Consider the following 12,695-nt stretch of genomic DNA (forward strand, 5'->3'; position numbering starts at 1 on the left):
GCTGCTTTCAGTGGACCTGTGATGATTCTTGTTGCAGCTTATGTGAGCTTGCAGGTAAAGTTTGTTGATTCGCACATGTGCAAAGTCAAACTATTGTTTCAGCTTAGAAGCAAAGAAGGCCTAGGAAGAGTTTATCACAGTTCTTCCATTAAGAGCCATTTGCTGGATGACAGGCAACACTGATTACAATTTCAAAAATGCTTGTGATATTAAATCATCATCAACTTCCTCCTAGCAATACAGCTAGTCTACAAATTCTCAGATCATTCTTTGTATGTGAGAACATCATCAATGCTGAGTTAATAAGACTATGTGTCAAAGGCAAGAGTGAATTGATATAAACTGGTATCAATAGAAGCAATCTATACAATCTGCTGGGATCTGACACTGTTCTGGCAACTGTAATCACAACTTTAAGATATTCTTCCTGGATATTAATACACATCAGAAAAACCTTCTGAGGGTAGTAGTCTGTCCTTTCTGTAGCCAGGCAGGGTTGCAGGGAATAGTTGTTTAAATATAGGAGGTAGCGGTTCCTGTTCATGAGTATATGTTGATTTTGGATTCCCCCAAGGAGACCATATTGCCATGAGGGTTACCTCACTGGCTGCTGAATTGCAGCATTTTGGTAACACATTTGCCACACATTCTTGGATCTAATCCTAGCTTTACCCTTCTGTTTCCATAAGATTTAGAAGTCAAAGCTACTTCAGAATTGATCTCTGCAGGGAGAGATATTTTTTTGTACTTTTCAGCTCATTTGATTGCAGTGTAGAGTTTAATATTCCTTTCTGATTTTCTAGGAAAGCAGCAGCAAAGGAATAAAAACTGGAGTTTTGATCTCTTGCTTGCTTTTGGTCTCTGTTAGTATGGTTTATATATACAATTTCAAGGGAAACAAATCTAAGTATTTGCATAGAATTGGGTAACTATTGAGTTTTGGTCTGAAAAGAGAGCCAGTGTTTCTGTGGCCTCTGACAGACTTTAGTGCAGCTGCCCATTAGGATCGCTTAAAATCAAACAAGAGTATGAAAGAGGCCACTCTTAAAACAGTTTCATGTGCTACGTAATCCAAAATGTATCAGTGTGCTGTTATAGGGAAAGAAAATGGATCTAGTATCTTTGGATCTAGTATCTTTGTAGGGAGAATAAATCCTACCTCATTCCCTGATTCTGCCCTTCTTTGATACTAAGTAGGCAAGGACACGACCCTGCAATCTTCTCTTCCTAGAGGTCAGAGGCCAATAGCATGATGCTGCTTGCTGCTGTGAAGGCAGTTGTTCATTGCTGGAGAGCTGGTTAGAGTGGGCAGTCATGTGGAAGGGAAGAAGGCTTAGCCGTCTGTGTTCAGTGCCCTGCTGCAGCATGCTTCTGTGGCTAGCCTGCAGGTCCACAGTAAGACACCAAGGGTTTGGACATTTCTGAAGATTTTAATAAGACTGTTTCTACTGTCTTTGCATTGCAATGTATCAGAGCAACAACATCAGAATTCTAAATACTTCTGATTATTTAAATAACTCTGTGGCAAGTGGTTTAAAATATGTGGAATTCAGTCTTTCTCTAGGGATCTTTTATTGATTAACTCAGCATAGCACAGAAGTGTTTTAGTTCTTCATATAAACTATCCACCACCACCTTGTTTCCTTTCCAAAGAGGTGCATTGTTTTGTTAGTGATGTTAACACTTGGTGGTAGTCAAGTTAGACTACAAAGGTAAAACCATGAGATACATATGAGAGAAAGATGCTGAAAGAAGGGAGTTGAGAAGTAAGGATAAGCTGGAAAGTTTTATTATGAGGGAAAGTGATGTAGTACAGTATGTGACCATTCATCCGTAGCCTTGTTTTAGAATTCATCTTTGGGAGTTGCCTGCTTTACCACTTAACTAACAGTTCTGCAGCTCTTTCAAGTTCTGCTCAATTAATGTTAACAAGCTGTTGTCAGCCTTCATGAGAAGACAGAACAATGCCTGTAAGGCAGGATTTTTTAGGAGGAATTTGTGTATGTGTTCTTGTAACCACAAAACATGGGCAGTGAGTTCTGGTGTATCCCCTTCTCAAATGCTTGAAGTTAGATTATCTTTGCTGCCTGATTTATAATATTCGAGTTTAATTTCTTTAGTTTCCTCACCTTAAAACCAACATATAGTGAAGCAAGTCAACAGCCCCCATCAGATTAAGCCCAGGCAGCAAGGTTATCCAACAGGAGAGGAAAGAATGTAAAATAGGAACATTTTTTGGTGTGCAACCCCCCCCCACTATCTTAAAATCTCTATGATAAATTTAAAGATAAAATAGTAAGGTTAGAAACACCATATGGGAAACTGATGAAACTGTAAGCGGTAGGCTGTTTATAAACTTCACCTTGATAAGAAAAAGTCAGGTCTGGAGTGTTTGGTTTGTCAGGCAAGCAGAAGCTGTTAGAGCTATCAAACAAGTAGGTTTACTCTTCCCTTTGCTCCTAACAATTTGTTCCTGCCTCCTACTTCAGAGTAGACTGTAATTACAGGCTGGCATGGAGATCTGGAGACAGAAAAGGCACTTACAAAAATAAGCAGAAAAGGCATTGCTTAATTTACAAATAAATGAATGAACAAAGTGGTTGAATGCTTTTCAATTTGTCTTCAGTCTACAGCAATGGTCCTCAAACTTTGAACAACACATGCAAATGAAAGTATTTAATGTACCGTCTAGTCTGTCTGAACTTGTGCTCTAAAGCTATATATAATCATAAAATGATAGAACCCGTTGGATGGGAAGGGAGCCTCAAAGGTCAGTGAGCAAGGACATCTTTAACTAGATCAGGTTACTCAGGGCCCCATCAAGTTTGACATTAAAGTGTCTCCAGGGATGAGGTCTTCACCACCTCCCTGTGCAACCTGTTCTAGTATTTCACTACCCTCATTGTAAAGAACTTCTTCCTAATGTCCAATCTAAATCTACTCTAGTTTAAAACCATTCCCCCTTGTCCTATTGCTACAAGCCTTTCTAAACAGTCCCTCCCCAGCTTTCTTGTAGGCCCCCTTCAGATACTAAAATGCTGCTATGAGGTCTCCCCAGAGCCTTCTCTGCTCCAGGTTTAACAACCCCAAGTCTTCCAGCCTGTCTTTGTAGGAGAGGTGCTCCAGCCCTCTGATCATTTTCATGGTCCTCCTCTGGACCCGCTCCATCAGGTCCATGTCTTTCCTGTGTTGAGGTTCCCAGAGCTGTATGCTATACTCTAAGTGAGGTCTCACCAGAGCACAACACAGTAGCAGAATCATCTCCCTTGATCTGCTGGCCATATCTCTTTTGATGGTTTGCTTTCTGCAAGTGCACATTGCTGGCTTATGCCCAGCTTTTCACCCACTAGTGCCCCCAAGTCCTTTTTTGCAGGGCTGCTCTTGTTCTCATCATCCCCCCAGCCTGTATTGATTCTGAGGATTGCTCTATTCTGGGTGCAGGACCTTGTGCTTTGCATTATTAAACATCATGAGGTTCACCTGAGCCCATTTCTCCAGCTTTTCTATGTCCCTCTGGCTGGCAATATGGTAAGTTATGCTTCTGCAGCTGTAATGTCTCATTAAAACAGCAAAGAGTTCTACCTAGTTCAGTTTGTTCTTTCCTTTTTAGCAATCTTGAAGTTGTAAGATGATGTTCTGATGTGTAAATCAGGTATGCAATGTAAGCTTATCATTGTGATGGTATGAAATTAATTTGAAGCTTCTGAATGTGGGGAAGGGTATTCTACTTGACTTCTGAGGAAATTCTGAGAATTGTTTTTTTCTAAGATGTATATCTCTAAACAATTGTAAAGCAAAATGGTGGTTTAGATTTTATCACTTCTTTACCATGTCTTTCCTAACTAGCATTTAAAAAGCAGAATTTCATCAATACCGTACTAATGGTAGAATCCTCTTTGATAACTAATAAATATATTCTATCTTAGAAATAAAAGAACATTGACTAAACTAGACTATCATTGCTGAAGACGTCTCTCGCAAAGACCGGTGTGTTAAGTTACACTCAGAGATTTTGTCTTTCATCCCCTGTGAATGCCTTTTTGATTGCATGGGAAAGGGACTTTAATTTTGAAGATGTCTTCTGCTAGAAACCTGATGATTCTAGGTACTACTCTGTTTTATTTGTAATTTCTGATCTAATTAGCAAATAGTACTTCTAATCTTTCAGTTTCTGAAGTAATAAAGCATTTGTCTGTTCATTAAGGAAAAAGTGCAAGACACCAAATTGTGCCTATTGACTATTAAAAAAAAAGTAAAAATCACCTTTTCTGCTGTTAGGAGCAATAACAATAAACAGATAAAAGCAAATATTTTGAGTTATTAAGCTGTCCTGGCCAAAATGCTTATCAGATTATGATGTCTTGTTAAATTACCTTTACTGGTGAACTCTAGAGCAAAGCTCTGAAATGGCTTCAGGTTTTCATTGTACAAGTTAAGTTACAGACAAGACTGATTGAAATAATCAGTTGAACTCTTCAGACTACTTCTGTAAATTGGTCTGGAAACTCCTGCCATTACTGAAATTCTTGGAATTGACCAAAGAAATGCAACAGGACTATGAACCCTTACACAAACACTGAATTAAGCAGCATGCCTCTTTCTAGGGAACCATTTCTAGCTAGCAAGGGCCCATATATATAGAAGCGCTTCAGATCCTAAAGTACTCTGGAGCTGCAAGGGTGCTGGTCTCTGGCTTCTAAAGGAACTGCATGTGTTTATCTGGACTTTGAGTCTGACTCCCGGCATGTGGAAGAGGGTGGGACTTGTCTCTAATTCAACTTTCACCAGGTAATACTCTCTCAGTGAGGTGTGAAGCTGTTTGAAATGAGGCAGATGAATCTCTGCAGCAGAAGTAGTTGCTGAAATTGACCAGTTTAATTTCCTTGACTGTCTCACTGGCAAATTACTCTATTAGGTTGATATTTGTTGGCTGATTTTTAATTTTTTTTTTTTTAAAGACAAGAGCAATGTTGCACTGGCAGAGAGGCATGGGAATTTTGCATTGCTGCTCATACGTCCACAAGGAAGAAATAAAAGTATCAGGGCAAATTGTTAGAATCTCCATGAGTCCTAAGAACAATAGGGAAAGAGGAGATCAATGGCATCCAAAGAAATTTCTTCACTTGAATGTCCATGACTAAGAGTTTGTGGTTTTGCACACAGTGTTATTTGAAGCTAGTATAAGAAGACACATAGACAACTCTTGGCTTTTTATGCATTTTCTGCTGTGCTGCTTCTGGGTTGCTCTGTTTTCATTCACTACCACCTTGCCCCTTCTCCTTTCACAGAATCTTGAGTGGAAATCAAATGTAATGCTTGAACTTACTTTTTTTGAATTTCAATAGATTAAATGAGAATCCTTCCAAACTGTGGAGAAGAGATTCCTTGAAGCTCAAGTTTTCTAAAAGTGCCATTTTAAGACCAAGAAATATGGTCTTGGAATCAGAGGAGGTCTGAGCTGAGTTCTCAAAAGTGCTTTTGTGTGACCTTGAGTAGGTAGTTTAAGGCCAGTCCTCCAGTTGCTGCCTTGCATTGCAAGTAGGGGAGTTAATAAACAGCAAGCTTTTTGAAACGCTGTATTAAGCTGCTGATGACATAATGTGCTCTTGGCAATACCTTAGTACAACTCATGCTTACTTCAGTCTTCCTGATCTGATACTACTTCCTTCTGAGAGGATAGGCATCAGCTGGAATTTGTGCAGTGTATCTTCCCAATGTTCTTGCTATCTTGTTTCTTCCTTTATGACGTATGTTCTTGGCTTTCATTCTAAACTTATGATGGGAAAAAAAGGATTAATAAAATACCTGGAGAAAATGTAGTGGAATTGTTTAATCTTGGGGTATTCAACTTTCAATCAATAAGAACTAGGAGTGGAAAATACCACTGGCGGGGAGGAGAGGTGTGTGTTTACGTGTGGGATGCATATAAATATATATAATTTTTCATGATGTTCTTTGAAAGCCCTGATTTGCAGAAGAACTTTTGCAAGCAGACTCAAGGTCCTGCACAAATGTGCTCGTTAAAAACAGAAAGGGATTTTCTGTCCTGTTCAAGGTATCAGGACAGCTAGGGTGGGGCTCAGCAATTTATTTTATTTGCCTTGTGACCTTTAAAATTGGTATAATGGCAGTTTCTATTCCATAGAATGCCTTAAGTTGGAAGGCACCTCAAAGATCATCTAGTTCCAGTCTCCCTGCCATGGGCAAGGACACGTCCTCCTAGACCAGGTTGCTCAGTCTCATCCAGTCTTAAACACTTCCAGTTATGAGGAGTCCACAACTTCTCTGGGCAACCCATTCCACTGTCTCACTGAGGTTCTTGCCCCAGACTGATTTATGAAAGATCCAATAAAAGATTAGGGACCTTTGACATGAAAGTGACCTATAAAAACCTATCCAAGTACCTATTGTTTGTTTATCGTAGGTATGATTACTTTGCAAATGTGATAAAAGGATTATAAATATATTATATATTTATATATATATATATTTATAATATACTCTGTACATTAGGGAATCTCTTGATGCCTCAGAACTTGAGGTTGCAGATGAAAGGATTGAGTTAAAATGAGAGTGAGGCCTAACAAAACTGACATCTGATTGGAGTCTGTTATAGACCACCCAACCAGAATGAGGAGGCAGATGAAATATTCTATAAGCAACTGGAAGCTGTCTCAAGATCATCAGATCTTGTCCTTGTGGGGGACTTTAACCTGCCAGGCATCTGCTGGTAACTTAATTCAGCAGAGAGGAATTAGTCCAGAAGGTTCCTAGAGTGTATTGAGGACAGCTTCCTGATGCAGCTGTTATGTGAGCCTACCAGGAGTCAGGCTGTGCTTGATCTGCTGTTCTCAAATAGAGTAAGGCTGGTGGGAGATGTGATGGTTGGAGGCTGTCTAGGGTTCAGCGATCACAAGATAGTGGAGTTTTCAATATGCAGGGAAATAGGGAGGAGCAGTAACAGAACCCTCAGTTTGGACTTCCAGAGAGCAAATTTCAGCTTGTTTAAGCAACTTATTAGGAAAGTACCCTGGGTGGCAGCCCTTAAGAACAAAGGGGTCCAGGACGGTTGGTCCTGCTTCAAACTCTTGAAGCTCAGGAGCTCTTGAAGGCACAGGAACTGGCAGTTCCCATGTGCCGAAAGATGAGCCAGCAGGGAAGGCGACCGGCCTGGATGAGCAAACAGCTCTTGAAGGAATTAAGGGAAAAAAAGAGGGTGTATCACCTTTGGAAAGGGGGGAAGGCAACTTGAGATATGTTTAAGGATGTTGTTAGATCATGGTGGAGAAAAATTAGAGAGGCAAAACCCCAGTTAGAACTTAAACTGGCCACTGCTGTGAAAGACAATAAAAAGCATTTTAATAAATATATTAATGCTAAAAAGAGAGGCAAGAAGAACCTCCACTCTCTATTGGACGTGGAGGGAAACATTGTAACTAAAGATGAGGAAAAGACTGAGGTTCTAAATACCTTCTTTGCCTCAATTTTCAATAGTAAGGCAGGAGGACTTCAGGATAACTGGCCTCCTGAGCTGGTTGATGGGGTCAGGGAGCAGTGTAGTACCCCTGAATTCCATGAGGAATTAGTTCAGGACTTGCTGAGCCACTTGGATACTCACAAGTCCATGGGACCAGATGGGATCCATCCAAGGGTACTGAGAGAGCTGGCAGATGAGCTGGCCAAGCCTCTCTCCATCATTTTCCACCAGTCCTGGCTCACTGGAGAGGTCCCAGATGACTGGAAGCTGGCCAATGTGATGCTCATCCACAAGAAGGGCTGGATGGAGGAACCTGGAAACTACAGACCTGTCAGCCTGACCTCAGTGCCAGGGAAAATCATGGAGCAGATTGTCTTGGGGGCAATCACTGTGCACCTGAAGGATGGCCAAGGGATCAGGCCCAGCCAACATGGATTTAGGAAGGGCAGGTCCTGCCTCACCAACCTCATCTCCTTCTATGATCAGGTGACCAGCCTGGTGGACATGGGTCAGGCTGTGGATGTAATCTACTTGGACTTCAGCAAGGCCTTTGACACCATTCCCCACAGCAAACTCCTGGCCAAGCTGTCAGCCTGTGGCTTGGACAGCAGCACTCTGCGCTGGGTTAGGAACTGGCTGGAGGGCCGAGCCCAGAGAGTGGTGGTGAATGGTGCCACATCCAGCTGGCAGCCTGTCACTAGTGGTGTCCCCCAGGGATCAGTGCTGGGCCCCATCCTGTTCAATATCTTTACTGATGATCTGGATGAGGGGATTGAGTCCATCATCAGTAAATTTGCAGATGACACCAAGCTGGGAGCAGGTGTTGATCAGTTAGAGGGTAGAAGGGCTCTCCAGAGGGACCTTGACAGACTGGACATGTGGGCGGAGTCCAACATGATGGCATTTAACAAGTCTGAGTGCTGGGTGCTGTACTTTGGCCACAACAACCCCATGCAGAGCTACAGGCTGGGGTAGAGTGGCTGGAGAGCAGCCAGGCAGAAAGGGACCTGGGGGTACTGGTTGACAGCCGCCTGAACATGAGCCAGCAGTGTGCCCAGGTGGCCAAGAGAGCCAATGGCATCCTGGACTGCATCAGGCATAGTGTGGCCAGCAGGAGCAGGGAAGTCATTCTGCCCCTGTATTCAGCTCTGGTTAGGCCACACCTTGAGTGCTGTGTCCAGTTCTGGGCTCTTCAATTTAAGAAGGACATTGAGACGCTTGAACGTGTCCAGAGAAGGGCAACAAGGCTGGTGAGAGGTCTCGAACAGAAGCCCTGCAAGGAGAGGCTGAGGGAGTTGTTTAGCCTGCAGAGGAGGAGGCTCAGGGGAGACCTCATTGCTGTCTACAACTACCTGAAGGGAGTATTGTAGCCAGGAGGGGGTTGGTCTCTTCTCCCAGGCAATCAGCACCAGAACAAGAGGACACAGTCTCAAGCTGTGCCAGGGAAACAGGTGAGGAGAGGTGAGCAGAAAGTTCTTCACGGAGAGAGTTGTTAGCTGTTGGTATGTGCCACCCAGGGAGGTGGTAGTGTCACCATCCCTGGAGATGTCCAAGAAGGGATTGGACGTGGCACTTGGCACCATGGTTTAGTAGTTATGAGGTCTTGGGTGTGTGGTTGGACTTGGTGATCCTTGAGGTCTTTTCCAACCTTATTGATTCTGTGATAATATATTATCATGCCCTAAGGAGCAGTTTCCTGAGAGCATTTTATATTGCTTGCAGCCTATGTGTGTCTGTTGAGGAAGAGCTGTTTGCAGCAATATTATTAGCATTATTCCTCTTTACTCTTGTGAGACCCCACCTTGAATACTGCATCCAGGTCTGGTGTCCCCATCATAAGAAGGACAGAACTGTTGGAGTGTGTACAGAAGTCCACAAAGATGATCCAAGGGCTGGAACACCTCTGCTATGAGGATAGGCTGAGGGCGCTGGGTTGTTCAGCCTGGAGAAGAGAAGTCTCAGGGGAGATGTTTTAGCTGCCTTCCAATACTTGAAGGGAACGTGCAGGAAAGCTGGAGAGGGACTTTTCTTAAGGGTGTCTAGTGACAGGACAAGGGAGAAAGATTTTAAGCTGAGGGAGAGTAGAGGTTTAGACTAGATCTTAGGAAGAAGTTCCTCAGTATGAGGGAGGAGAGACACTGGAATGGGTTGCCTAGGGAGGCTGTGGATGCCCCCTCCCTGGAGGCGTTCAAGACCAGGTGTATGAGGCCTTGAGCAACCAAGTCTAGTTGAGAGGTGTCTGTGCCTGTGGCGGGGGAGGTTAGAGAAGATGATCTCTAAGGTCCCTTCCAACCTAAGCCATTCTATGATTCTAAAGTATTAATATATATGTTATAAAGGGTTAGAAATAATTATAAATGTAAAAAAAATATAAAGGGAATAAAATAAATATGTTCTCTGAATAGTTCAAAATACTTCTTCATTTACAGAAATACATCTTTGCACTAAAAGTGATTTCATGTGATTATAGAGGTTAAAGGATTTATTAATTATAGGATATTCCAAAGGGATAATAAAAGTAACTGTTTTTTTAAAATGAAACTGCTTATACTGCAACAACTAACAGAAAACATATTAAAACATATGTGCAAATGAAGAAAACAATGAACTTTACAACTCACTGTAGTTTGGGGATTTCTTACCACTCTGTACTTAGGTCATAAAACTTTAGGTGTTTTGCAACAAGTTTGCATTTTCTTTCAGTAAGTAGGTTTCAACACTCTTCTAGCACTCTTAAACTAAAAAAGAATTTGTCTGCATTAATGCTGAAGCTGATGTTAGAGCTTGATGATGACCTGATTTTACTGGGTCATTGTATATAGGCATATTTAAAGGACAAATTGTGTCTGAAGAACCTACCAGCTAAAAATCTGTATGTGAGAGTAAAAGGTGTGAAAGTGATTTGCCCAAGGTCACAAAGTTTACCAGTTGGCATGTCAAGCACAAACTTGACACTTACTGAGCTCCAATCCAGAAATGATCAGTCTGAGACAAATCCATAACATTTCAGGTTTTCTGCCTTTTACCACTGCTTTATTTTCAGAAAAGACAAATCAAAAAGTGTGAAGCTTCTCCATATGTATGGGTCAACTAACTGATCTTACCATCAGTGCTAGCACTCCAACTGTGTATGTTGTATGACTCTGAGGTTGTTCTTCTGGAGTTTCCAGGCAGATTTACTACCAGCTCTTAGTGGTAGAGGAGTATTTCATCTACGTAGATCTGATTACTCTGTGGATTATCTTTCAAGGGGCAGGAAAGAAAGGGCCTTATATTAACTTGAAATATTTTCAGTATGAGACCATGAGTTTAGCTCCTGAATTCAAAAGAACAACAAGGACTGCCTGTTTTCTGTCGACAACAGTGAATTCAAACTCTGTTCCCTGGTGCTGCCACAAGCAATGGCCAAAAAAATGTGCCATGCTTTATTTTGACAGTTAAACCTTTATACTTTGAACACTTCCCTGTTCTGAAGAGACACAGGTGATGGTAAGAGCTGTAGATCATCTGTCAACTCATAGGTAAGCATTTAATCCTATGCATATATCTGTGCAAGAAGAACCTTTCAATTCTTGATGCTTATCCGTGCTGTAGGTTGTATAGACTGTGTGCATTTTGTGTCCTTGCTTGGTCTAAATCCATGGGGGAGAGGGAAGAAAAGGTGTCGTAGGAAACTCGGTTTATTAAAAGTTAAAAAATTATAACCTTGTAGAGATGTTATTAAAGCACAGAAGGCATTTTGGTTAGCTGAGACAGCCATTTCTTTCATCAGCAGATGTTACTTCTTGCAAGCAAACTGTGCTTAATTATGTGCATTGTTTTCATGATGGAAGATAACTACTATCTAGAAAGGGTTGATGTGTCACCACTGATCTCTCATTTGAAAGGAACCGAAGGCATGGTTCTGGCAGTAAAGCACAAGAAGAACTAACTTGCAAAATTACTTTTATTTGGCTTTTTGTATGTATTCTATCTGGATTCAGTATTGACAAGGGAATTCTACAACAGTAAATGAGGCCACTTATTTATGGTTTCTATTAAAAAAACGTTAACATTCTAGCACCTGGAATCCAGCCTCTCAGCTTAGGTTTTGTCCTTTCTTCCTTATGGATTTAGAGGAACTTTTCATTATTAGTCTCTGCTGCCTTTTTCTTCCTGTAACTGAAAGCCATGTTTTCAGGAGGCGTCTGAGGACAAGACGTGACTCTAACTGTATTAAAGGTGTGAAGAAGACAAATTTGATACTTCAGCTAGAATCAAACCACTGATCTCTAAGTACTGTCTTTACAGAAAACTTGCTCTGGAAGGAAGAAGTGCTGATGTTCCGTTTTACATAATGAGAACTTACTAATTTTGCCAAGATATGTAATTAAACAAAATGGAACTCGCACATTATTCATCCTAAATACCCTGTTGAAAGTTGGAGGGGGGAAAAATGTTGTTATTGAGTTATTGAACCTAGAAATGAAACTGGTCAATCTTGTCACAACATAGTGTCTCTATCCTTGGTGACATTCAAAGTCAGGCTTGAGGGGGCTCTGAGAAACCTGATCTAATCGGGGGATGTCCCTGATTACTGCAGGGGGGTTGGACTAGATGACCTTTAAAGGTCCCTTCCAACCCAATGCATTCTGTAATTTTATTCTATGGTAATAAATCTTGGACATAAAACAGAGTTATGAGAGAAAGCAGAGGCTGACAGCTGCTTAGGAAGAGAGTTGTCAGCTGGTTCACAGGTCCTGCTGCTGAAGTGATCAGAGAACCCCTTAGGAAGAGGGATGGTGAAGCATTTGCTAACTCTACTGCTGACTCTGCAGGTATTTTAACCTCTTGTGCAGCTATCAGTTTTGCTGAGCTAGTAGCAATTCTGCTCTTGCAGTTAACACAGCCTTGTTTTGCTGAGGATTCTCTGCAGTGCCTAATGCTACTTATGGTGGGTGTAGGTTGTTTTTTTGGTGTTTTTTGTTTCTTTTTTGGTGTGGTTTTTTCCATGGGGTATTTTTGGTTTGGTTTGGTTTTTCTTCATGTTACATATCAAGTGATAGGGCAAGAGTAAATGGCTTCAAGTTGTTGCACAGAATCACAGAATATATCTGGTTGGAAGAAACTTCAAAGATCATCCAGTCCAACTTTTGACCCAGCACTGAAAGATCAGCGCTAAACTGTGTCCCTAAATGCTGGGTCCATATGCTGCTTGAACACCCCCAGGGATGGTGAC

The sequence above is a fragment of the Indicator indicator genome, chromosome 13 (assembly GCF_027791375.1).
Source record: "Indicator indicator isolate 239-I01 chromosome 13, UM_Iind_1.1, whole genome shotgun sequence".
NCBI classification, from domain to species: domain Eukaryota; kingdom Metazoa; phylum Chordata; class Aves; order Piciformes; family Indicatoridae; genus Indicator; species Indicator indicator.